Source organism: Oryzias melastigma, linkage group LG22, assembly GCF_002922805.2.
Source record: "Oryzias melastigma strain HK-1 linkage group LG22, ASM292280v2, whole genome shotgun sequence".
NCBI classification, from domain to species: Eukaryota; Metazoa; Chordata; class Actinopteri; order Beloniformes; family Adrianichthyidae; genus Oryzias; species Oryzias melastigma.
Genome location: NC_050533.1, coordinates 21,554,521 through 21,580,659, shown reverse-complemented (window position 1 = coordinate 21,580,659; position 26,139 = coordinate 21,554,521). Strand labels below are relative to the sequence as shown.

The following is a 26,139-nucleotide window of genomic DNA, read 5'->3' as shown; positions in this document are numbered from 1 at the left end:
GTTCATTTTGTAAGTCATATCATTTCCTTCAGCTTGAGCTAACGATTCATGACTATTTTTTTTCAATATTCTGGTTAAAAATGTGTGAGCAATAGATAAACGCCACTTTAGCTAGCTCACCATGCTAACACCGTTCAAAATCTACGAACAATACGACCAATATTTGTTCTCGTCTAGCTTCTTGATGATTGAGGAGGTATGAGGGAACAGACTGAATCCCATTGGGGAGTTTAAATTTGTAAAAGGTACTAAAAGTGGTTGTTTTTGGAAAATTCAAGATGGCGGCCTCTTCTTGAGGAAAAAGCACGGCAAATTTTTGTTTGTGGTTGTAGGCTTAACCTGGTGGCCTGCTGACATGCGTTTTCCCATTCTATCGGAGATTGTAAAAATTGTCATATTTCACAATTGGCCACTACATGGGTGTCAATCCAAAGGTCCTGTGGCAATCCATGTTCATTATACAATTTCCTTCACATATTCCCAACATGTGTATGATGGTGTCTTTAGTTGATTTTGAAATCATTTTGGGGGGAGGGGTGGCATTTGCTATACCCACAATTCCTTTTTAATTGGGTACGTGTCAAGTTTTTGAGTATGTGGAAGGTGCGAAATTCGTAAGAAGAATTGCAGAAACACTATGCAGTCCTTGCAGTCAAGACTTATGCGGGTCATTATGATTATTTGTCGTGTCAAACTCTTTCATTTATTGTTAGCATTTTAGAAATTATGTAAAAGGTTTTTACCATACAGGCATGTGAAGTCAATCTGGAAAATGGTCAAATCTTAATCTGATGTGTTTGCGATACAAAAATTCATTTAGCTGAATTATTTAACTTGCAACTTAATTATTCTACAGATCTTAAAGCACCACAACCACATACGATTATCTGCTAGTAAGGACCTATATTTAAAGTGTGTACGATGAACAGAGTTCCAAAGTCATCTGAAGACATGGGAGATTTAGAACTCAGAGTCGGTTAAAGACTGTGTGATGGCATCAAAACCCAGAAAATAAAAGCATCTTATGTTGTAGGTCTTAAGCCTGTTCTACATTGCATAGGTCAAGTGTATGCGCTCACGGCATTAAGGTTTTAATAAACTGGCTCTGCACAAAGCTGCCAAGGTTTTTTTTTAATTATTTTCTTTTTTTCTTGTAATCAAGACTTGTTAGAGAATAGCAAACACATATATATATATATGTATATGTATATATATATATATATATATATATATATATTCCTCTGGGTTGGTGCAGCAAAATAAATATTTAGCACTGGTCAGAAGTGTTTGAGAAAATGATGTATATGTTTGTTAAAACAAACAGCGTCCTTTTACTGCATAAGGGCGGCTCTGATGTTCTGCTGACATTAGTTGAGTTTGCATAAGAATACAGAGTTCTGTCAGTGCTAAACCTCACAGGATCTTTAGTGAAACTTTAAAGCTTTGTGTCAAAGCAAAGTGTTTGATGAAAGCATTTTTTTCACTTGGACATTGAAATAACAGTAGGAGCTAAAGTTTTAGTTTTTCTAATGACTACAATAAGAAATATAAATTAATTTATTGTAGAAGTTGAAGTGATACTTCAGTAAGATCAGAGCAAGCTGTACCTCACAGGAATGCTGTGTACCTCCCAGTCTGAAAATGGAATGAAACAGTTGGAAGAGATTATCATCTTACCCATTTTTTCTCAATATAATTTATTATTTTTTTTATTTTTACTTTTGCGCTTCTTTTGCTTAAAATTAAATTTGTCAAACGAATTTACAGTCAAAACTGTTATCATCAGAGTATAAGTTACAAGAGAAAAAAATGTCTAATTAAAAAGACGGAAACCGTATATACTGTAAGTCTCCCTGGAGTATAAGTCATACTTTTGGGAGAAAAGTCTGACGTTTCAGAAAAAAATCATCCAATCCCAGCGTAGCTAAAAAAAAAAAAAAAGAAAGAAAGAAATGTCGATCCGTAAATAAAAATATCAAAGTTTTAAAGGGAAACCTATCAGATTCTCTTCCATGCTTGTTTTGGACGACATTTCTTCTTCCACTCTCAGTAGAAAATATTAATACTCAGACACAGCACTCTCTAGTGGTTGTTAAAGGAAACAATTGCTAAAGGACAACCGGTCTTTACTAAGAAAATTACAAATATAGGATCTTATTTATGTCTTTAAAAAGAAAAAAGTTCAGCCAGGGGTTTAGCCAGGGGTTCAGCACCCCTGGCTGAACTATGAAAAAACTGCGACTTATACTCCAGAAAATACGGTGTATATATATAAAATCATAACATTATACAGATTGGTTAGTTTGATCGGACCGAATTTAGCTCCAATGTTGACATTCTTTGGACTACCAGTACTCTTAAATGCAATGAACTTGATTCCACAGGATTCTGAAATGGAAAAAAGCAACTTTTTACATAAATTTGCCTTTCTCTGCATCAGAATGAGCTAATCGCGAAAAATGATTGAAGAGTTGCAGTAGGTCATTGAGCTGCTATCATTATTCAGATATTAGTAAGTAAGTAAGTAAGTTTTATTTATATAGCACCTTTCATAGACAAAAGTCACAAGGTGCTTCACAAGTTAAAAGCATAAAAACAAATACTTCAAAAGATAATAAAACATTAAAGATGAAGCTTTCCCGATTAAAAACATAAAAGACAAAAGCCTCACAAGCTAAGAAACATAAAAGACAGACAGCAAGTACCTCGTAAAACAATAATTTCAAGCCCAATTAAAAACAGACTCAGTTAAAATGCTGAGCAAAATAAAAGGTTTTAAGTTGGCTTTTAAAAGAGTGAACGGAGTCCAGGGAACGGAGGGAGAGAGGGAGCTCATTCCAGAGTCTAGGAGCAACAGCCTGGAAAGACCTGTCTCCTCTGGTCCGAAAGTGTGTGCGAGGGACCATGAACAAGTTCTGATTATTACTGGCGACATCTATTGTAATAAATGAAACCAGACTTTGATGGAGCTAAACTGATATTATTTAAACATTAACTGGACACTGCTATACATTTTTTCTATTCTTGGAAACTAACTACAAATACTCTAATTTCACTCTGCGTACACCTATTTGCAGATGACACTCTAATAATTGTGTAATTCATATACAGAATATTTCACCCTACTGTTAGAATTCACACTTGGTTTTAAGAATCAATATAGATTAACCTTAAAGAATGGTTGTCCCACCACCCTTAAAAAAAACTATTTTTATTACATATGTATATATATATATATATATCTATATATGTATATCGATATATATATCTGTTCTGAAAATTGATGTTAAATATGCTGCTGCTTATTTTTCCACTTGTGGTAATACTTCCTTATAGTGAGCTCCAGCATTTGACTTTTTCTAGTCTTCATCACTCATGTAAAAGTATTACAATAACCTCAACAGCCTGCCTTAACAAAAGCCCAGTGACGACTGTAGTCAGGATTACTGTAGTTTCTTTGGTAGGCACCACTAGGAGCCCAAACTCACTTTCTTTCCCCCCACTAAAAAAACATCATAAAACCTTGTTCCGTCTGTGTTTTCCTTCTTCGGTGCTTTTATCTTCTCTCATTAGGGTGAGAAGCAGCAGTGGGCTCAGGGAATACATGGGCTTTGACACGGTCACAGAATTTTAATGAGGAGATGTGTTAATGCTGCATATTTCAACAAATAATCATTTCCTCGTTTCATGAAAGAAAATTGTCAAGGAAGGCCTCTTTAACATCAATTTGTGACTGTTATGTATATTTCTGTTATGTTTTTTCTAAAATGTTCAAACAACCTTTAAAACCAAATGAATAACTTAAAAGAATGCAACAACCAACCAAATCCAAGGAGGTATTTCCTGTTTCATCCTGCACTTTACTGTTTTCTATAATTACCTCTTTTATTTGTGCTCAATAAATTCTCGGCATTTGGAGGTTCAGAGATCATGTTTTGAATTTCCCCCTCTTGCCACAGGTGACATCCTCATCCAGATAGATGTGATCAAGGTGCTGCAGAGTCATGCAATCTGGAGCTCGTCTTCTGGGCGTGAGTCAGCATGTGTTTGGATACCTGAACTGACCAACAGAGCAACCCTGCTTCAGTGAGTACAAACAATCGTCGTGGATCACCCATCCATGAACACAATCTGATGTGGGCTTCTGTTACATTGTTAACATTTCCATTGACAAGATACACTGGATTTACCTTTGTAGGTCAGTTCACCTCAGTCGTTTGCTACTTTGGAACTTAATGTTATTTAACACTAAACTTGATCCAACAAAATACAGGAAAATTATCTGCATTAATAGGGAGTGACCAAGTATGCAGCCTTTCACTTTGTAACTTTTGGAATAAAGCGTTTTATTAAAGTTTTTTATATGCCTGCAGCAGTTTCTGAAGTAGGTTTGAATTGGCTTCCACTAAGCAAGACAAATGAGATTTATGCTCTTGGAAGTTCTACACTTAAGCAAGAAATTGTATTTTCTGACCCTGACCAAGTGCTTTTTAATGACTGCTATAGAATACTATCCCCATGTAGCAAAAAAAAAAAAAAAAAAAATCTCAGAGTCTGAGCGTTCATTCACGGAAAGGGCCCTGAACAAACTTGAAGAGCAGAGATTGTGCATGTCAGGGTGCAAACCTTTCCCGAGCACTTTCAGCTGCACATCGCTCTCCTCCTCAACATCTTGACTTTTGAGACTCTGGAGGTGGGAGAAATGTGTGATGTCTCTTTTCTTCTGATCTGTTCTTGTTGCAAAGCTCACAGCACTGCAGAAAACATCGTCTTTTTTTCTATGAAGCCATATTTCTGTTTACTTCATGTTGAAGCATGAAATGGTGTGATAGTTTGGGTGAGGGTATTGCTACAAGTTTAACACTCAGTAAAACAGTGGGGTTTTTGTTAATTGGCCCAAATGTATACTGTATTAAGTGTGGCCAACATGAATTTTCATAAGTTTTCCAAAAGTCTTCTTAACCAGCATGTTTTCTGTTTTAGCAACTTCTGATTTCTAGCATCTTCTACATGAAATATTTCTCACAAACAAAACGAACCTCCGTAAATTTGTCCCACCTTGGTTGTTTGACCTTTTTAAGCCAGTTTTTCAAATCTTTTTTTACATTATGCCTCATCACTCGCTCATTTTTCATGGTGGCATTTGAGATCGATAGATTATCATAGTTTTTCCACACGGGATTAATAGAAAATAAAAAAAGGCGCCTTCCATGACTCCCGGTGCAAGTTTGAAGCAGAACCAAGATCAGTCTGAGAAATGAGCTGCAGTACACAGAATCAGTCAAATAGAGATGGCTGCTAAAACTGAAAAGGACATTTAAAATTGAAATCCCATCGCACATTTGTGTGGCATCGTCTTCGTGATGAATCCAAGCCTTAATGGGTTTTGCTAAATCATTTGTCCTTGTTTTTGAAAGACATCATCATGAAAGTTTGGAGACTAAAGTTTTGTCTCAGTCACAGGTCTGGCTGCAGCAGTAAGAGAAATGCAAATTATGCTTTGTTTTTTTTTTTGTTTTATGAAAAGTTTTTGGCTTTAGTTCTATTGCAGTGAAACTCATTTTGCTGTTCACACTGGATTTATTTATCTTTTTAAATTAGAAAACAAATTACTCTTTAAGCACTGTATTTTATGCACCATAGGGCACACTAACTTATAAGGAGCACTGTAAATAAATGGTCTATTTTCAATCGTATGTCATAAACAGACCCTTTCCAAAAAGAATATTGTGGAAAAGTGTAGAAAGTTCAATTAATCTGTTAAAAATATTTAACTTTCATAGAATATAGAGTAGATTCAGGGATCATTGTTCAATTGATTTTAAATATTCATTTATTTTTACATGAATTGGGATTACGGTTTTATAAAACCCTCAAAAACAGAATTTCAGAAAATTTGAATGGGCTACTGTAAGAAATCTATGACAATGGCAGTTTAGACTTCACACTATTTTCACGTTTTCTGGCAGGAACATCAATATTTTTAGTTTTATGGAGGATGATCGTGGTATTTGTATGTGCTACACCTCAGATCAGACCAGATGACCCGATAGTAATCAGATTACTAAGTGGAGAAAAATAAACTAACCAGGTTTTCCTCAGTAGAGAAGAGGGAAGAGAGAAGAGCCCATCAGCATTGAATCCTCGTTATCCTGACGTTATACTCACCGTTTAAAAAAAATAAAAATAAAAAGAAGTGTTTCCGAATTGCTTTTCAAATCCAGGGCACCAAATAGTCCTGCACTTTTTAGTTTTTGAGTAGTTAGGGATTATGGTGGGAATTGGGACATAACCCTAGTCTGCTACACGTTAGCTGTGTTAGCATAAACACAACAACCTGCAACTGAACGTTTTGACAGAGCACCCTGTACCTCTCAAAATCGCTTCGACATTAAAAGTATGACCTGAAGTAGTCCCTAGGTGCTCCTGATTANNNNTAAAAAAAAAAAAAAAAAAAAAAAAACTGAGGTGCACCTCACAGTTAGATGGAAAATGCGGTAGTCAAGAATTGACAGTAAAGGTGTCATTTTCCTGCTTTTTAGGCTACTAAATAAAATGTTATTATTGTTAAAAGATGAAATTTTACTTATCTTCCTAATCCCATCCAGCTACATGTTGCCAGTGTGCTGCCTGCAACACTAAAAATCATTTTACCAGGATCAACGCAAAGCATGACTCAGCAAAAAAAACGAAGAGTTAGATTGAAACCTTAAGCCCCAAAATGTCACTTTAACTTCTCCTCCTTTTTCATTTTCTTTCTCTTAGAGAAAAAAATAAGATAATTTACTGCTGTCAGTATAGAACTCTGCATTCGACATTATTGCAGAGACAAAGCCACCATGACATTGACATAATCTGTGCTTTCTTTGGGTTTTGGCTTTTCAGTCAGGGGGAGAAAAAACAAAGCTTCAGGGAATTAACTGGAGAAGAACAGTTTAAAGTTTGATAGAACGTGTTTGTGTTTTAGTTAAGCTTTACATAAATTGCTTCCATCTTGAAATGCATACATGTAGGAATTAAAATGAAAGTATAGAGCTTCCATCTTTCTGTCTAGCTAGAGCTAGCTAGCTAGTTACCAACCATATTTTCTCCACTTACAAACTTTAACATTTAAAAAAATAATAAAACTGCATCTTGTAATCCTGAATGCCTTATATATGGATGTATTCTGGTTGCATTCAGTGATGTCGAAAGATTTTTGGGAGGTATACAATCTTAATCTTTGACTGGGTGTTATTTTGAGTATGCTAACGCAGCTAACGTGTAGCGGCATCCGACTGCGTTTCTTTTTTTAAGTGTTATTTACAAGGTTTTAGGAGTTGTCGTAGTCACAGTAATGTTTGCTTTAATGGTATCGGTCTGTTTTTTAAGTGTTGCACAGAAAGTTGGCATAGGCTTTGTAAATAAGCTAACCAGGCTAATGTGTGGTGCTGTCAGACTGTTTTTCATGTTACTAACAATGTTGGGAATTAGGATATTTATAGTAACATTTGCTTTAGCTGTTTCAGTCTACTTTTTTTTCACATGTTGCACATAAGGTTATTTGTTGGAGATATTGTGAATACGCTAATGGGTTCTATCTATCTGTCTAGAGCTAACTAGCTACCACATTTTCCTCACTTAAACGTTAACATTTTTCAAAAAAATAATACTGCACCTTATAATCCAGAGTGCCTTATACATGGATGTCTTCTGGCTGCACTTAGTGATTTTAAAGCAATTTTAATCTGTCTGTCTATCTATCTATCTGTCTATCTATCTTTAGGTATGAAATATAAAGAAACACATCAGTCTCGTGGTAGTTTTGTTCTCCCCCCTCTCATCTTAGCAGGATATCATTAAGTTAGGATAAACTCAGTGTCACCCTGTGATCTATTGATGGCTCTTGTCACTTCTCTCAATCTGGCCCCTTCCATTGCTTTGTGCTCCCCTCGTCTTATTTAAGTTTCCTGGAGACAGAGGTGAGCCTGTCCTCGGTGCGACAAAGCGAAGCCCCTTCATCCATCCTGCGCTGGCTGTCACCGGGCTCCTCATCCTCCCACAGCTGTGCATAAAAGCAAAGTTCAATAATTGCCCTCATTAGGGCATGCCCCAAGGCTTTCCTTTCTGTCATCTATTCCCATATGCCTTGTACCACACTTGTGGCTTTCATCTTTGTGCAGCTTGTGGAAATGTCATGCATTTTCCACGTGTTCAGTAGTGTGTGCATTGAAGTCTGTCAGCAGCAGGACCAGATAAGATGAGAAGTCATCGGCTCTTACTGCATCATGCTGGAAGAAGGAAAACAAGGCTGGCTGATGCTAGTTATTCAATGTCTAAATTTGATGTTGGAATTTATTTATTTTTTTTTTTGCAGTAAACGTTTTAATCTTAGAACATTATTAGTGTAGCCACATAACCCAGAATTTCTGACAGCAGAAAAACTTTACTTCTTCTCTGTCTGCCACTGGGCTCATATCATAGTCGCAGTACTGATTCTCAGGATCTTTTGTTACCTTGCTCTTTTAAAGCAGAGGGGTTGGATTTTTTTCTGTTTAAAAGCTGGAGTTTGTGATTTACTTGGAAACAGTTGTGTGTCAGACCTGAGTCTAAAAACCCAAACGGTGCAGCAGGCGCACCCAGCCATGCAACTCGGCATGACAAACAAAGCTAAGACTCTGTTGACAACAGCTGGAGAAGAGCTCTGAGGGTACAAATCATCCCCTCTGAGACAAAATCTCAAAATTCTGCAGCTTTAGCTCTCTGTCATAAATATGCTTAGAGTCACAGGATGTGCTATTTATATAAATTACTTGTATTAGGGATTTTTCTTAATCCCAGGAGGGATGTGAAGTGTATCACATTTGAGTTCAATAAGTCTGACAAGGTATTAGCAGAGGAACCAGGGGTGGATTAGGTAATAAAAGCTAAACATTAGTCACTAGTTTCTGAGCCGCAAAAATGCAACACATCAAGCACATTTGAAGAAAGAAAAATGATTTTTTTTTTCATTCAGAATTTAAAGTTTCTGGTCAATAAAACAGCCTTTCGAGTTTTTAAACTTTCTTTTTTTGGTAAGATTGAGTTAAAGTGGTGTGTTCAATAGCTCAGATGGTAGCTGTCTTATTATTTTATGGTTGTTGTGGTGCGCAGTAATCACACCAATGAGGAATTACTATGTTATTAATGAATGAATATTTTAGTCCAATGAGGAAAATGTCTAATCTCCAGCTCCAGTGAAACAAAACCAAGTCGCCATTTTTCCGCATTACAGGTGCCGCCATTTTGATCCAGTTGACAGTGATTGGTCCGAGTCGGTCTGAGTTGAGTTTCTAGGGCAACTAATTTTTTTACCACATTTTCCCCCCACATTTTAACCCTCAGCTGTGACGGGTATTGTGCCAAGATATGTATCCCCTGCCAGAATTTCTATCCCCTGTCGCTAGAATTGTTGATTTGTTTAGTATCACTCATATTGCTGCCCCGCCGTTGGGCATTATATACGAAGAACAACTCTCCACAGAATGTCTCAGTGGTTGAAACTGGCATTACCTTGCACTGCATCCCTTTCTATTATTGAGACACAGTGTAGCCTCCCTTAGCCCCGCCCCTTTTTGTTGCACTTTCCAAAGCTTGGTTTCAGACCATTGGACTGATATTTGCTTTGTGATGTTTCATTTTGCTTTATGCTTAAAACTTTGCATTTGGTATTGTCGTTGGATCTAATCGTCAGAAAAGTCCTTAGAAACCGTTGCTAGCGTCGTTATCTCCTGTCGTTTTACAGGACACACAGAGAATATTGGTTAGTAGGACACAGACATGAACAAATGTTCAATAAACTTGTTGAATAGACACAGACAATGGAGCAAAGATATAGACAGTGGACGCAAAAACATCTTTTTGATTCAAATGGAACCCCATACGGCCCAGCCTCAGCCAGACTCTGCCTTCTGTGGCCCTAAGGTAAATTGAGTTTAAGACCCCTGGACTAGGCTGTTAAAGTAAAAAAAATAGCTTACTTACTTTCTTAAGCCAAAGAGTAAAACTATTCTTATCAGGATTGTATGAAATCAGTGATAGAATCAGTAATAACTCATCATGGTTCCCTGCGACAGAGCGTCCGTCTTTAGATGTTACCAGTGGTTCACTAAATGTCGAGAGAGTCAGAAAAAAACGAGTGTGAAGCAGCAGTGATGCTGGCAATAAGTAAAACTCACTCAGTGGCGTGTAAAGAAACAGCAGCAGCAGGAAGGGGCTGGGGAACGAGACCATCTGGAGTGGGGACCTGGCTGTAAGAAGCCAGGGTGGAGGAATAACAAACTCTGTTCAAAATTGAGAGAAATCACTATGTGACTACGGAGTTGCATAAATTCAGGGATCAAAAGCAGCATCTAGTAGTCTGCACCAAAAAGTATCTCGAACTAAACTACGGCCCGTCAAACTATTATATTATGTGATGTTGGAAGATTGATTTGCTGATTTTAGCCGATTTTCAAAAAAATCATTTTCAAGGACATAGTTTCTGCAGAGCAGCAATATCTCATCATAAATTCACCTCTGAGTTGTGGGTGGGACTTCTGACGCAGAGTAAGCCCATACACTTCCCATCATCCACCTGTTTACGAACCCCCGGCTAGCGTATAGCCCCTCACATTAGCATGCTAACATTAGCAGTGCAACAAAACTGGCAAGAAATATTGTAGCTGTCCAGTCGTACAGCTTTGAACCAGATTCCAGCTCGGACGAGGAGACAGACGTAGATATATCTAGTTGCCTACAAATAGATGCATCAGAATTAAGTGGAGCAGGGAGCCTGTGACTTGCTGTAGTAACTTGTATGACACAGCTACAAGCTTTTTCAAACAGCATTTTTTCTTCTCCTCTTAATTCACCACCGTTTGAATAAAGAAATACTAAGAAATGTTTTAATCTTATTTTTCTATGTCCATCATCATGAGAAAAATGCCACAAAAACATATTAAAAACACCATTTTCATCAGAGCGGGCCTTTGGATGAGAAGACTCAGTTAAGAAATGAAACTAGTTTTGAATAAAGAGGCAAATTAAGAAAAAAATCTAGAAATAGTAAATTGACTGATTTAGAGAAAAATAGACAAAATATAGCAGTTAAGAAGGAAAAATTCTTGCCTAATAAAAGTACTCTCATCGAAATGGTTTTTATTCGGTTGTTCGGGTCTCTCTATTAAAGATAAATGAATGCAGATGCAGACATTCTACTGCATGCCTGTTTACTGACAAGTTTTGTCTCATGTCCTAAAGAGATAGAAGTGACTCACTTTTGACAAATACTTTAAAAACCACCCTGTAACTACAATTAACAAGTGTAATAAAAGCGCTCTTTAAGGCTCCAGGACAAAAAGATGCTTTCAAGTTCAAATATTAAAAAAAGTAGCTTTCCACTAAAGTCCTTTACTGTATTACTAAATGCTTTACTGAGAAACTACTTGACACCAACCAAGAAATGTTGGCATCATTGATGAAGCTTCTGCTGAACTACTAATGGTTGCTTTGAGAAGAACTTGCTGCAGTTATTTTTGAGGATACGAAAAGATACCATAAAGTACACCGCTATTACTTAAAGTGTCAGAGGAATAAGAAAACATCTAAATCATGGAACTACAAAGTGTATAAACTGACGTTTTTTATGTAGTGTGTGAAGATAAGCCTTTTTTTTAATGTTAGTGCAGTAAGTCCACTTTTCTATGAATGTCAAACATTTTCTAAAGTCAGACAGGAAGTTGGTTGTGATCAGTTCTAAACAGTTTTCTAAAACTTTGACCAAGTTCTTCTGTACCCAAACCTAAATTATTCATGATTTAACCCTTTACACCTGAGCTTTAGCTCCAGTGTTTACATTTTTTCAACTCTTCAACCGTTTGCACAAATAACATAATTCCAGAATATTCTGAAGAAGTAAAAAGCAGCTTTAATATGGTTTTGATATAATTCTTGCTGATATGCAACACTTTCCTGTAGGGAATTTTCTGTGCAAATATAGATCAGCTGATTCTGTTGTGGAGAAAAGCCAAAACCAATTTTCCAGTCAGCTGTCATGGCTAGCGAGTGAAAGGTCGAATGGTGTTGCTATGTTAAAGAGCGTCTGTTCTTTTGGTGTTGCCAGTGACATCTCTGGTTTAAAAGCTAAACATTTTTAATTTTTTCTACAGTTGAGCACATTTTATTGAAGCATTTTGAATTATGGATGCATAAGGTTAAGAATGTTCAGATGCAAAAATGAATGTTAAACAGGATTCATCGTTGCATGAATGTTGTGTTGGATTCATTCAGGGATTCATTATTTTTTTTCCCTGTTCTGCACTTTTGGAAAATTGAAAACTAAACAGTTTTATCCCCTCTTGAGGCAGGTGATGCAGATTTGCAACAGCTAAATGCTAAGTAGCTATTACTACTCCAATTGATAATTTTTCCCCAAATATCATTTTTTTCTGTTACTAAATCTTAATTTGGCCCTGAGAGGATCAAAGAATTCAGAATGGGTTTTAGTCATTGACTGCAGGGCCGGTCCTGGGCATAGGCGAGCTAGACGGCTGCCTAGGGTGCCATCTGCTGGAGGGGGCACCGAATTACAATGCTTAGGCTTTACATTTTTTTTTTTTCCCTCAACAGTTGGACACAAAACTAATTTCATTTGAATTGTAAGAAGTAAAAACGTAAATAAAATAACTCAAAAGTTCCGCCCCTCCTTGTCTGACGCAGCAGCTAAGCTGGGGGCGTTGTTGTCGCTGTTAGTGCGTCTTTAAAACTTTAAAGGGTAACCAAACCCCATATCAACTTTTTTTGGCTGTTGACCTCTATAAATGGGGCTTTAAAAGTGCTGTATGTTGGTCATTCCAAATTTTTGATAAATTCAAATAAAATTGTTTAATTCTTGAAAATATAGTCAAACAACACCTGTGTGCTGTGTCCTACAGGTTGAATCTGGGTATTATAGTTGAATTGTGTGATGGCCAAACCATGTAAGTCCCCACATCAAGATCAGCAGCTCCAGTTATAATAGTCCTGTTCCCCAGTCCCACCCCTGGACTGGATTTTTAAATTTCGGCTGTGGGTGGAGTCAGCCTCCAACTTCTCTGTTTGGTCACTCTTTAAGGATGAAAAACAGCAAAACAAGGCCTCAGGGGCAGCTTTAAGGTCAAAATAAGAAAGAAGAAGAGGAAAAAGCAGACTCAAAGCAAAGGTTTGTCTGTGCGTGCAAAAATCATGTTTTGCTTATGGTGTCATGAAGTCCAGGGCTGGCCCTGATTGACTATATGAGAACTGGACAGAGTGCGTGTGACGTCACCCATAGAAAATAAATTGTCAGGAACTTCTGATTGGTCTAAGTTGGGCTGAGTCATCATTTTTATGGTAACCACCCTGACCAATAAAGAGTGAGTTTGTTCAAAGGCCCCACCCCTACCACTGAAAGCAGGCTCAAAAGAATCTATCAATCAAATGTTTCAAACATTCTACATGAGATCACATAGTTTTATGTAATTTGAATACCTGTGACGGACTGTCGACCTGTCCAGGATGTACCCTGCATTGGCGCAACTGTATCCAGGTTAGGCTCCGGCAGACCCGTGACCTCGTAAGGGATTAAACCGGTTCAGAAAGGATCATTTGTGCTACAGAAAAAAATATAGTAAAAAAAATAGGATTAGGAAGAATTTACAACATGATTGATTGTTAGATTTTTTTTTTCAATAGAAGTCAATGGGAATTTAAAGAATAATCAAACAGGGAAGTTGGAGGCCGACTCCTCTCACAGTCGAAATGTGAGAATTAGTTTGAGGAACAGGTCTGTTATCATTACTGGATGACATGGGACTTCTGAAATGATATGGGAATTAAATGGTTTGACCAATTCAACGATAATACCTCGATTCAACCTGTAGGGGACAGCACGCAGACGGTTTTTGACTATATTTTCAAGAATTTAAACTAGTTAATGTTAATTTGTCAAAAAAAATTTGGCAATGACCAGCAGACAGGTCTTTTAAAGCCCCATTTATAGAGGTCAACAGTCAAAAAGCCCTGATTTAGAGTTTGGTTACCCTTTAACTTCTTGGAACCAGTAAGTACTTCTGAAATGTGAGGCGGAGGGGTCAATCATAAGTACTGCACAAATATTCATAGATTTCTTGAAATTATATAGACTTTAAAATAGCTTTCAACTGACTCCAAAATGTTTAATTCTGGAAAACTCTGCAAACTCCCTGATCTCACAGTCCCAACGAATGAGATGCAACTTTTGATATTAGAGAAGATCATAGTACGAGTTATACAAAAGAAAAGTAATGAACAGAAAAAGAACCATAAAAAGGAAAAAAAAAATCATCCCAGACTTGGAAGAGATGATATTATTCAATTTTGATTCTAATCTCACCTGTTCTTGTTTGAGCTTATCTTCACAACTATAAGGGCTTCATGAATAATTTTGGTGAATTGGTGAGATAAGAATTACTGCAGACATATTAGGAGAGAGATATATTTTGCCTGTCTTCTTAAATGTCCCTGAAACTCACACATAAAAAAATCTTATTTCAGCTCATCCAAAAAATATTTTTTGGGGAAAAAAGAAGAACATTTTTACAGGATATTAAAGTTAAAGTCTAGCTGTCACACACCTGGGTGTGTGAAAATTGTTTGACCCATCCCTTGGGGAAGCAGGGAGCTTCAGTCACAGCTGAGCTCTGGAACCATGTGGTGGTTTAACCCTCAAACAGGAAAGTGTTGAGTTTCATTTTCAGAATTTTCAACCATGGATTTAAACCCAAGACTTCCCATCTTCCGGGCAAACACTCCATTAGGCCACTGAGGTGCTCTAAAAACCCAAAATGTACGTCATGTAAATTTTGAATTTATATCAGACTGAAATAAATCATACTTGTGTGATTCTCCTTCTCCTCCGAATCTCAGCAATCTTGGTATCAAAACGTTTAGCTTGTTAGGGACATTACTGCTTGAACTTTTGGTATTCATAAACTTCATAGTTTTTGAAATGATGAGCAAAATATGCCCCATAGGAAATGAACGAGAAAGTCTTCAAATTTAGTATTTTTAAGTAGATTAGCAACAAGCTTTAAAATATATTAAATATGTTTAAATCTTTTAAAATAATTTAAAAAAATGTGGCATTGAGCTATTATATTAGCATTATGCTAGCTGACTTGGGTAACTTAACATCTACCGACTTTTTTTATGCTAATTTGGAGTTTAGCTAATATTTTGGGAACATTCTAACGTTTTTGGCTAATTTACTTTACTGAAGAATTTTAGACTATTTTGGAGTTCGGCTAGTATTTAAGGAACAAACTAACTTTATTGGCTAATGTGGCATCTACTAAGGTTTTTGGGCTAATTTGGAGTTTAACTTATATTTAACCAACATTCTAACGTTTTGGGACAATTTAATGAGGAATTTTAGGCTATTTTGGAGTTCAGCTAGTATTTAAGGAACGAGCTAACTTTATTGGCTAATGTGGCATCTACTAAGGTTTTTGGGCTAATTTGGAGTTTAACTTATATTTAACTAACATGCTAATTTTTTTTTACTAATTTAGTTTACTGAGGAATTTTAGGCTGTTTTGGGGTTTAGCTAGTATTTCAGCAACAAGCTAGCTTTTTGGCTAATTTGGCATCTACTGAGGTTTTTTGGGCTAATTTGGAGTTTAGCTCATATATAAGCAACACACTGAATAATATTTCTGCAAAATTGGCATGTATTAGGGGTTTTTAAGCAATTTTAATAAAAAAATTCAGAAATTTAGGTCAACTTCAACACTTCATAGTGCTTTAAAATATTTAGCTTTTAGCAAATTTAACGTTTTATAAACGTTTGCATTTTCAGCAAATCCCCTCAGCAATTAAAGTAAATTGCGTCACCATTTTCAGCAAAAAGCTTCAGCATCTTTAGCGACTACTTTCAGCAAAAAGCATTCACACTAGCATTATCACAGGTAATTCAACTTGTCTAGTCTTTCGTTATTTTACTGATGGTATTAAAATATTAAATATACCTACTATCTTGGGCACTTCTTCTCTGTAAAATAAGCTTCACGTTAACATTTAAATTTAAATGTCCCTGCTAATTTTTCTTCACTGTTTTCTTAGCAAGTCTATAATCCAATTTGCAAATAATGACAGGTATTTCAGCCTATCAGAGATCAAAAGAGATTAAAGGGATAGCACAGGGTGGGCAGACATCCTGTTCTGTACCCATCACAGCTCTGAATGTTTGTCCTGTTTACTGCTGCAGAAGTCGGCTGGCTTCAAACGGAGCATGTCAGCTGCAGTTTGATGACACGGAACGCTCAAAGAGGATCCCAGTGGACTTTTTTTGAACTGGTACACACATTTTCTCCAGAAAACATCAAAACAAGAAAGACGGCATGATTGATTATTTTCATTCTTTTTCTATAGCTGTAACAGTATAGCGAAGTCACAGGCCTGCATGAAGGCTCTGAAGTGTCGGAGAAATCATAAGATCATGTTTGCTTGTGTTCAGATTTTTGCATTTGTCATGTAAAATGGTTTTTCAGATCATTGTTTTTTTTAATGGTGTTGGCTACAATTGTTTCTGACTTTATGATGGCTTTTTTTTTAGACATTTAAAAGTTATTCTCTCATTTATTTAATGAGGTTGATATAACATTCAAAGGTGGTAACAATAACCGAATAAACATAGATTTGCATTGACATTTTGACTGGTTGAAGAATTGGAACCAGCTTCATGACCTGTAAATGCCTCCCAAATCAAACTGTTTTATGAGGTTTACTTCTGGTGACTGAACAGGAGTTCTTCAAGGATGAATGACAGTTTCAATAATTCTCGATACATTCTAGGGTCAGCTGGAAGTTATCAACAGAGAAGATTCAAAATATCAAGTCTTCTTGCTTTAGTTTTTACAAACATTCTATTAGGCTGTCCAATGTATATGTTAGTTATTTATGAGGAAAATAATACTGTAAAACATTTTACAAATTACATACTTTTGCTACATTCTTATAAGTATGTTGAATGCAGCAAAAACGTAATAAATAATTAGCTAAAATAGACAAATCTTTGTGGAAAAAACTAGTGCCATATTTTTCGAGATTATAAGTAAAACTATGTCTTTGACAAGCATCGACACCAATTTAATTATCTCTAAAATTCAGGGATAACACTAATAAACATCAACAGCAGTGCCACTACTAAATTGTTTTAAACAACAGAACAAAAATTAAATAATTTAAGTAACTGCCAGACACATTGGTGCCCCTACTTTAAATCATGAAATCCCTTCAATTTTTCATCTGTCGCTTTGGAATAATTCCGCCAAGCCCGGCATAAGACTAAGTAGTACTTCTTGTTCTGCGTTGATGTCAGAAGCAAATACTGATGTATATATGCCTACAGTGCCCTCTAGTGGTTTGTTGCATTTTTTTTTTTTTTTTTTTTTAAGAAACACATAGAAGTCACACTGCAGTATAAAGCTTCATCTGCATTGCATGTCCAAGAACACGCTATACTCTAGCGGTGCGCCAAAATATCGACATTGACCGCCACCTACAGTTGCTAGAGACTTGGTACGAAAAGTCAAAGTGGTGCAAATCTCGCTCCAGGTTTTTTCTTTCACAACTGTATTCAAATATATGGAACACTTGGTGTCAAATAATACCAAAATTATTAATTTCTCCCTCATGGTCATATTTTCAGTTGGCAGCTGTGTAAATGACTACCAAATTAGAGTACCTGATTGGTCAAAGTTCAGCTGTTTTATGATATAGCAGTTAAATGTTCATGAACTTCCAGCGCGCGATTTGTACGTACAGCCTGAGAACAAACTTAAAAACTTGCATAGGCACTCTCGAACGCGGGTTTACAGTATTTTTAATGACGTGGACACTTGAACATGAGTGGCCACAGCTTGTATGAATGAAGCTTCTGTCGGACGCCCTGCCAAACAATTATTTATATGTAGTATAAAAGGAATTTAGAACTTTTTTGACTACTTTACATCATGTGGGTGAACACTGAAAATTAACTCATCTGGGGCTTTCGCTCTCATGTGTGGACAAATCTGGCTTCAAACCAGCATCTTACCGATTCCCAGTTCACTCTTTATTCTAACTTTAAAATCTGGTTTATGTGTAAAGATAAATCCTAATGAGAACCTAATTTTAGAACATGATGCAGTTTGAGCAAAACGAAGGACAAAGCAACATTTTGTAATTCAAGGTTGATAAGCATAAATTCATGCAAATGAATCAGTGTGATAAAATATAAAACAAAACGTCCTTGAGTTTCTTTAGTCAACATAATATCAGTGAGAAAAGACAGAAAACTACAGGTAGAGGAATTTAGCCTGACTTGAAAATCATTTGACCAACATCAACTGTTACATATGTTAATCCCAGAATGTAGATTTAAACAAACTCCAGATTTCATTGGTTCTTATTGAGTTTCCATGATCTTTAACACAATTTATTAAACTCTAGAGAAAGTGTAAGAGGTCATCTACAGATTTCCCAGTATGTTATTTGAACCAAAACTTTTATTTTATTTTTTGTTGAATACAGATGCACATATCTAGTGTTACTATGATATTTCATCATAAGCCATGCTGGTGCTAAAAACAAGGATAAGTCAACTTCACGTGATAAAAGCACAAACATCTGTCAAAAGCTTGATTTTACAACATCAGAAAGTTGACTGCAAAGGTATAGATTTTTATCCTTCCCTGACTCCTGTTTAATAAATAATAACATGATGGCTCAAGCCTCAAGGTATTCTCACATTTATTTTATACATATTTTAAGAGGCTAATAGGGTAAAGAGTGCTGGGTCGGGTTAACCCTGATGGTTCTTTCATCTAAAAGATGAGGATGAGTTGCTATTCCGACTTTGTCTTGTTTAATTTTATAGCTGACCTCCATTAATTAAATGGATCGCAGAAACAACACAAAACAGATTCACTTGTGCATTTGTTTTTACTTGGTGAGAACCACAGTCAGCTTAGACATTCGAAAGAAAACCTTTAAAATTTCAGAGGTAATTCATGATGAAATATAGCAGCAGATGTCCCAACCTGGGTACGTCCAGTTTACAGATACTCTAAAAAGACTTTTGAAATCATATATACCTATATATATATTTATATGGGTGCGTGTGTGTATATATATATATATATAAATATATATATATATCTATCACAGTCAAACTGAAGGTACTCATTGAGGGATGTCGGATCTAATAGCCAAACATTAACATGCAAAATATAAAATGTTGGAAAAAAGTTATAGAAATGAAAGTATGTTGTGCATTCACCGGACATGGCAGGTGCAGCAAATTCGCGTCTGCCGCCTCTCTTTTGAGCATTAAATATTATTAATATATGAATTAATATATATATATGAATTAATATATATATAAGTAATTAATGTTAAAAAATAATATACATTAATATATCATTATTTTTGGAATATAGAATTAATATTTTTCGCCATCAATCAGGTCCCTAAAACGCCACTTGCCTAAAGCTGAGTCCCTGATTGGTTGACACTCAATGCCCAAATCGCACCCTAAGACCTCAGACCGCGTCTTTACATTGACTTATCATTGAAACTTGACGCCCCTGCTGCGTCCAGTGTGAATGCAGCATTAAAGGATTAACTGCTATAAAATCATTGACCTGATTGATTAGGACATGTGACTTCACCACAGAAACATGTCTGAGTTCCTGATGCCCCACATTGCTGACTACTTCCACAGTACCTCAGTAACTTGCTTGAAGTGGACAAGTGAAGGAATAGTTATTGACTTTTCCTGTAAATAAGTTAGCAAACAAAAATAAAACCTTACTTACTTACCTTAAAGTTTAAAATTACATTCCTGAGTATGTCCTTATTTAAATAGTTGTGAATCAGGAGCAGACAAAGATTGAAGATCCATTAAAGCCTTTGTTTTCCTCTTCCAAGGTGGCATCTGGCTCAAAACTGGATGACTCCTGATATTTATCAACATTTTTGTTGCACCGCTAATGCTGTAAGCTAGGGGTAGAAGGTGTAAACAGACAACTTAGCAACTGGAAGGGGAAGCGGGGACGTGATTGCTTTACGCCAACAGTCCCGCCCACAACTCAGAGGTGAATTTCTAATGAACTACTGACATTCTGCAGAAGCTATATCCTAGAAAACCACACAGGGTTTTAGATTTTAGACAGCATATTCGTAATTAAAAGACCAGTATTTGAAAGTAGATCAAAAAATGATCGAAATCAGTAAATAAGTTCTAATTCATTCTTCCCCCATTTTTTGGGATATCATGCATTTTTAGCTTTTTTATTCAGTTACTAATTCTGTTCATTCTTTCCCTTTCAATTTTAAAAATAAAACTGTCATTTCAGTGCATGTTTTGTAAACTTCATGCACTTCTTCTGATAATGAGGAATAAAGGAAGCTTTGTTCAATTTCTATTTGGAGATGTCAAACTAACTGAACCTTTCTTGAATCTCCGACTCTATTAAAAGCTTTTCAGAAAGCTTCACATGGAGACAGACTCCATCAATAAAAGAAGGAATAGCCTGATTTGATTTTTCTTTTTAGATTTCTCTTTTGAACGACTGTTGACATCTTCCTCAGTCTTGCGGTTTTGAGATATTTTATCAAAGAAGGCATCTGCCAATCTGAATGAAGGCTGTTTATCATCATCCTGTTGGCTTGGATCTTGATTGAATTGTGTTTCATCATGGGGGAATGAATCCAGGGGGTTGCTGGAGGCAACAGAACAGAGTAGTTCGACTCAGTAGGCAGCTGGATGCTGCTGTTGGTAGGAATGATTGTACGGACAGTGGTTTTCTTTGTGACAGGAGGCCACCCTGCCTCAGGGATGATCCTTACCTTAAAGTTCCTAATCTCCTTTTTTTCAATTTTACACTACATTTCCTTTTACATGTAGACATGCATTCCTCTCAGCTCTGAACTTAAGATAACCTGCTTTGGATGGGCTTCGTTCTTTCTGGCACTGATCTACCAAAATCACTGACTCCTGACGCCACCCTGACTGTGTCATCCAAACTGAAGTTAACACGCAAACCATTTAAAGCTTAAACTTCATGGAAAGACAGAGCAAACATTAACTTATTGATCTTTGTTTACTTTCTGGATGCTTAAATTGCTCCTCTGTCTGATAAGATTGTGTTCATGCTAAATCATTAAACCTTAATTAGTTCCTAAAACCTCCCATTACTAGAACTATTGGTTTTTAGCCAATCATTGTGAAGGTATCTAGAAAAACTTACCATTAGGGTTAAAAAAAAAGATAAAAATTGTTGTTAGCATTTATTCTTTCTAAAACCCAATCATGGTAACCTAGACGAGGGGTCGGTAACATTTAACACAAAAAAGAGACGTTTGGTCCAGCATCTCGGTGACAAAACTCTGCTTCATCTTTTAGAAAAATACACTTTATTCAGTCTTTGTAACAATTAGGGTATTCATTCATAAAATGTAGCTTTTACATATGTGCATTAATTGAATTGTAAGTTTGGTATTTTTCTATACATAACATCTTTATTTATTTATTACTTTTAATAACTGCACAGACAAGTTCCTTTCAAAATAAAATACACCCTGTGTACTTCAATTGAAAATGCAAGAAATCCAAATTAAACATGACATTTTCTATCATGATGACTGACCTTCAACCATTTTCACATCTAACTATCACATATAAACATGCCGGCATCGGTGAAGAATTATTTTATACATGTTGTTGCAACTATATATTTTAAGAACTTTACCTCTGAAGTAACTAAAACACTGTTATCCAGTATATGATTAGAATATGTACTTTAAGCTTATTCTAATTATAAAGTACCACAAAACTAAATAAGCTAAAATAAATTAACCAAAAATATAAACTCAATATTAATTCAAATTATTTGCATTTTTTTTTCTTCTTTAAAGCCAAAGAGCCCCAGTGGAGGGCAGATGATTTACATCTGCAGTTCGTCTCCGTTGACTCAAAATAATAGAATGTACACTAATCAACCAATTGGAATATTTACGTTGCCTCTGCATGTCTACTTCTGACGTCCATCCCTCTGCAACGAAACATAAGATTTACACTGGAGTTGTGTTTGAAGTTTGTCGTCAATTTTGTGGCAAAGCTAGAGAAACAGGAAATAGGTCGGAGTTTCAAAATAAAACTAATTTAAAAAATGAGAATGTTATTTTAGATTTAAGTTGACTAGGCAATAACACTGCGGATAACACAGTTGTCCATTATCACAACAACAGTTTAATTTTTGAAGTACATAAGCATTACATTAGTTATGACTCAAAACATCCGTTTTACAAGTGATGAAGGACAGAGAATATGGCCAGATTGCTAAGGTTTTGAATCAAGCACTCAACACAGAGTGGCAGGACAAATCCCTCCTCCAGGAACCATGCAGGAGGAAGGGAGGACAGACCAGAGACAATGGCTGAGTCTTCCCCCTACGGCTTCTCCCTACCCCTACATCCAGCCCCTCCAAACAGAGAGTTTTGCAAAAAAAGTGTCTTCAATTTCTGACATTACTCCCACTCGATAACATCATCAATAGCCACCGGTCAGCTACGTTAGCGCGTAGCTGCCAGTCCTCGGAAATACATAAAAACATTAGTTTTATTACTTTAAAGCATCATACTAAAGAAAAATGCTTATATTTAAATGTAAACTTCTGTGTGTCAGAGCACTCCCACGCAAAGAAATACACTTTTCTTCTTGGCATCTCTCCGCCATGAGGGTTAGCCCTTCAAAAAACAATTTGTGACAACCCTACCCCTTCAAATACCCAGTAAGGAGGAGGGGTAGCGAAAAACTGTACGGGTAGGGGAAGAATTGGGATTTGGCCATTGTAAACTAACTAATGTAAACTGACCTGGTCTTGATAGGGACTCCCAACGCAATGGAAGAGAGACACCTCGCAGATAGACCAGTTAAAATCCCACCCAGAAGAGGTAAACGTACAGGTCTCTGTTTTACCATATTTTACAGCTTTCTACCTCTATTTTGTATCAGCTAGCTACTTGTTTTAGAGAAGTTTTCCCAGTTATCGTTGGAGAAATTGAAATCCTGCGAGATTACAAGATACAATGATACGTGGTCGTATCTATACTTTGATCCAGGATGAAACAGCTCAATAAACAGCTAGATGGATTGCCAAGAAAGTGTCTACAGATGTCCACGAACCCCAGAGGAATCATCTTACTGACTGTACATCTGCTCATCTTTGGCAGTCAGTACTGCTGTGAAATGTGCCAAACTAGAATCTAAGGGAGAGGCTACTCTCATTAATTTACCTCTGCTTCATCCACATGACTTTGGGGACACTATGTTTGAAGACACGTAAATGCATCTTGTAGGATTAATACAAGGAATCATTGATAAAAAAGTGGTTATGGACCTTCCAAAGTGTTTGGAAAGACATTTTTATAACAGAATAGTTAGTCCAAGCAGGAAGACAGCAGGAAATGATTATTTTTCTTCACAGACGAACAAAGGTACAATATGTTCTCCAAAGCCGACGATTGCAGCTCTGCACACATCCCTCACCAGCTTGTAATTTCCTTGTGTGTTATCTCCAGCACTCTGTGTAATAACAACTTCCCTACCTTTGATGCTCTTTAAACAGCACTGGCTGGATGAGTGGTCCCAGATATGGAGGTGAGACCACATAAACTGCATAAAGGCCATGTATGTGAATTCGATAAAAAGCCTTTTTTCGCTGGCATTAGAGCCACCCTTGCAGAAAATGTGATTATGCTTTCTCCACGGTTGTTGCAGCTGGGGGGGACCGGGCTGGTATCTGAGATGCACAGTTTGCGTCATCGGCAAACAACTTTTCAATGCATCTAAGGTTGTAAAAAGTATTAAACAACCGAAACTTTTAATCATTGCTTTACTTATTCATAAAAGATCACTGCGAAGACCACAACAAAGTGACCAAATAATAAGGTTGCTGTAGAAATGATTTTAAGTTTTAGGTTTTTAAACATGGTGTAATGTAAAGTTGTCTTTTCCTTTGTTTATAGTTTTTAAAACTGTATCTCCACAAATGGTCACAAAGATGCCTCTCATTTCAGAGATAAAAATCCAAAATGGCTGCCATTTTTAAAGATGGCGGCAAACTATTAAATCGTTAAAAAAATCCTATTTTCTTCCAGCCCCAACTAAATAAAGTTAATTCAGTCGTCATTTTTTTTATGTTGTAGCCAGACAATGTAACTAAAGCAGTGAATGGTTTTAGTCTGTCATATTTTATATGGCAACCACCCTCACCAATCAGGAGTGAGCCTACTTGAAGGCCACACCTCTACCACTTGAAAGCTGGCCACACAAAATATGCCAAAAGTTTGGATGTTCAACATAAAACTACTAACTATCTGTAAAGCATCTGATTGGTCACTTTATAACTTGAAAAGTCAAGGCCCGGGGGCCGCATCTGGTCCTCCAGATCTTTTTATTTTTTATTAATGGCCTGATGTTATCTTGTGCTTATTTCTAACTTGTATAATTTTGACAAAATATTTTTTTATGGAGAGTAAAATATTTTTGAATAATAATCCTGCCTGTTTTTATTCATAGCAATGTTCAAAATTTACATTTTTCATTTAAATATTAGTGTGTTCAATAAATGTTTATCCTGAGGTGTGTTTTGTATTTTGGCCCCCTGTGCGATTGAGTTTGACACCCGTGCACAAGAGAAAAAAAATGTACTTTAAAAAAAGAGTTGGATTAGCAAGAACATGTTAAAAAAAAAGGTGGCGGGGCAAGAATAGATGTTCTGATGTAATGACTGAGTAACATTTTGACTTCTTAGAACCAGCAGGTGAACTGAGCACGTGCTAACCAGTGAGCATGGTCACACCAGTGTTTTCAGAATGCAAAATACATGGTCACAGAGTCATTTTTTTTTTTTTTTGCATAAATCCATATAAATAAGACAGGAAATATTCAAGCAAAGTAAAACACCACATGGAACCACTTCATCTTGTGATCTCATGAGTTTTGCAGAATGGACAATCCTCAGAGCTGCTGTGCTGTGGAAGACCTGCAAACACAGCAAACCGTCCTGTTTACTGTGTTTACTGCATCTGCAGGAAGTGTTGCTAGGCCTTCCAACACTTCCTCTATTCCCACTTGTCAGGCATTCTAGTGTATTTATAATTTACAAAAACAAGATATGATCCTACTAAGATGACTGTTAGTTTACCTTTAGAAAGAATATTTTTTATGATACTGAGCAGTTTTAACCATCAACAGAATTAGTTTTGTATCCTTCCAAACTAAACTATGGGTTTTGCTTGTATTTTTGCCTTGATTCAGCAAACTGTACAACTATTTCTTTTTTTTTATTATTTCCTCTTTTTTTTTTTTTTAGTTTCCTGTGGCTAAATTTTCCATATTTTCCCCATTATAGGATGCACTGAATCATAAGACTCTCTCACTTAATAGCCTATCTTATAATTTGTGTCATATATTAAAGGCGTACCGGAAAATAAGTCACATCAATCAAGACAAAAGATTCAGAGATAAGTCAGTCAGTCGGACTTAAAATAAATAAAATAAAAATAAAATGTACTCAACCTTTATTTAACCAGGTAAAATTATAAACATGTTTAGCATAACAATTTGGGAAACAACCGGTAGCTCTAGAAGTTTTTTGTGACATGATACATGTTAGCAAACGTTAGAAGTGTTAGCCTCATTAGTGTATTTATAATACCTGTAAATACTGTAGCGACTGACTGACGTTGTTGGGGCTCTGTTATATGTGTTAATGTGTTCTGTGTTACATCGTTGCTCCAGTGTGATTGGATATGTGTGAGAGTGGGCGGAGGAGCAGGGAATATAAGGGGGGTCGCGGGTGCATGAAGGGAGATGAACGAGGGCTGAGTGAATGAGAGTTATCATTGTCATGTATGCTGTATTCGGCGTGGTTACGGCCGACAGTAACCGTTAAGAGTCATTAAAAAGCTTCAGGGTTGGAAACGGCCGCCTCCGCTTCGTCATTGCATCCAGCAGGACGCTACACTGGTGTCAGAAGTCAAACACCGGCGTTTTCGGCTAACTCAGTCAAGCTAGCGCGGCGCGCGACATGGCCG

General features: G+C 36.5%; 1 protein-coding gene across 1 annotated transcript in view; it reads left to right on the top strand.

The window, feature by feature from the left end:
* Nucleotides 1-26,139, top strand: part of LOC112144299 (leucine-rich repeat and fibronectin type-III domain-containing protein 2) — a 200,904-nt gene that overhangs the window by 112,494 nt on the left and 62,271 nt on the right. Inside the window, exon 3 of the mRNA XM_024268786.2 lies at nucleotides 3,960-4,086. The gene's annotated coding sequence lies outside the window, so the exon portion shown is untranslated. The remainder of the gene's footprint in view (nucleotides 1-3,959; nucleotides 4,087-26,139) is intronic.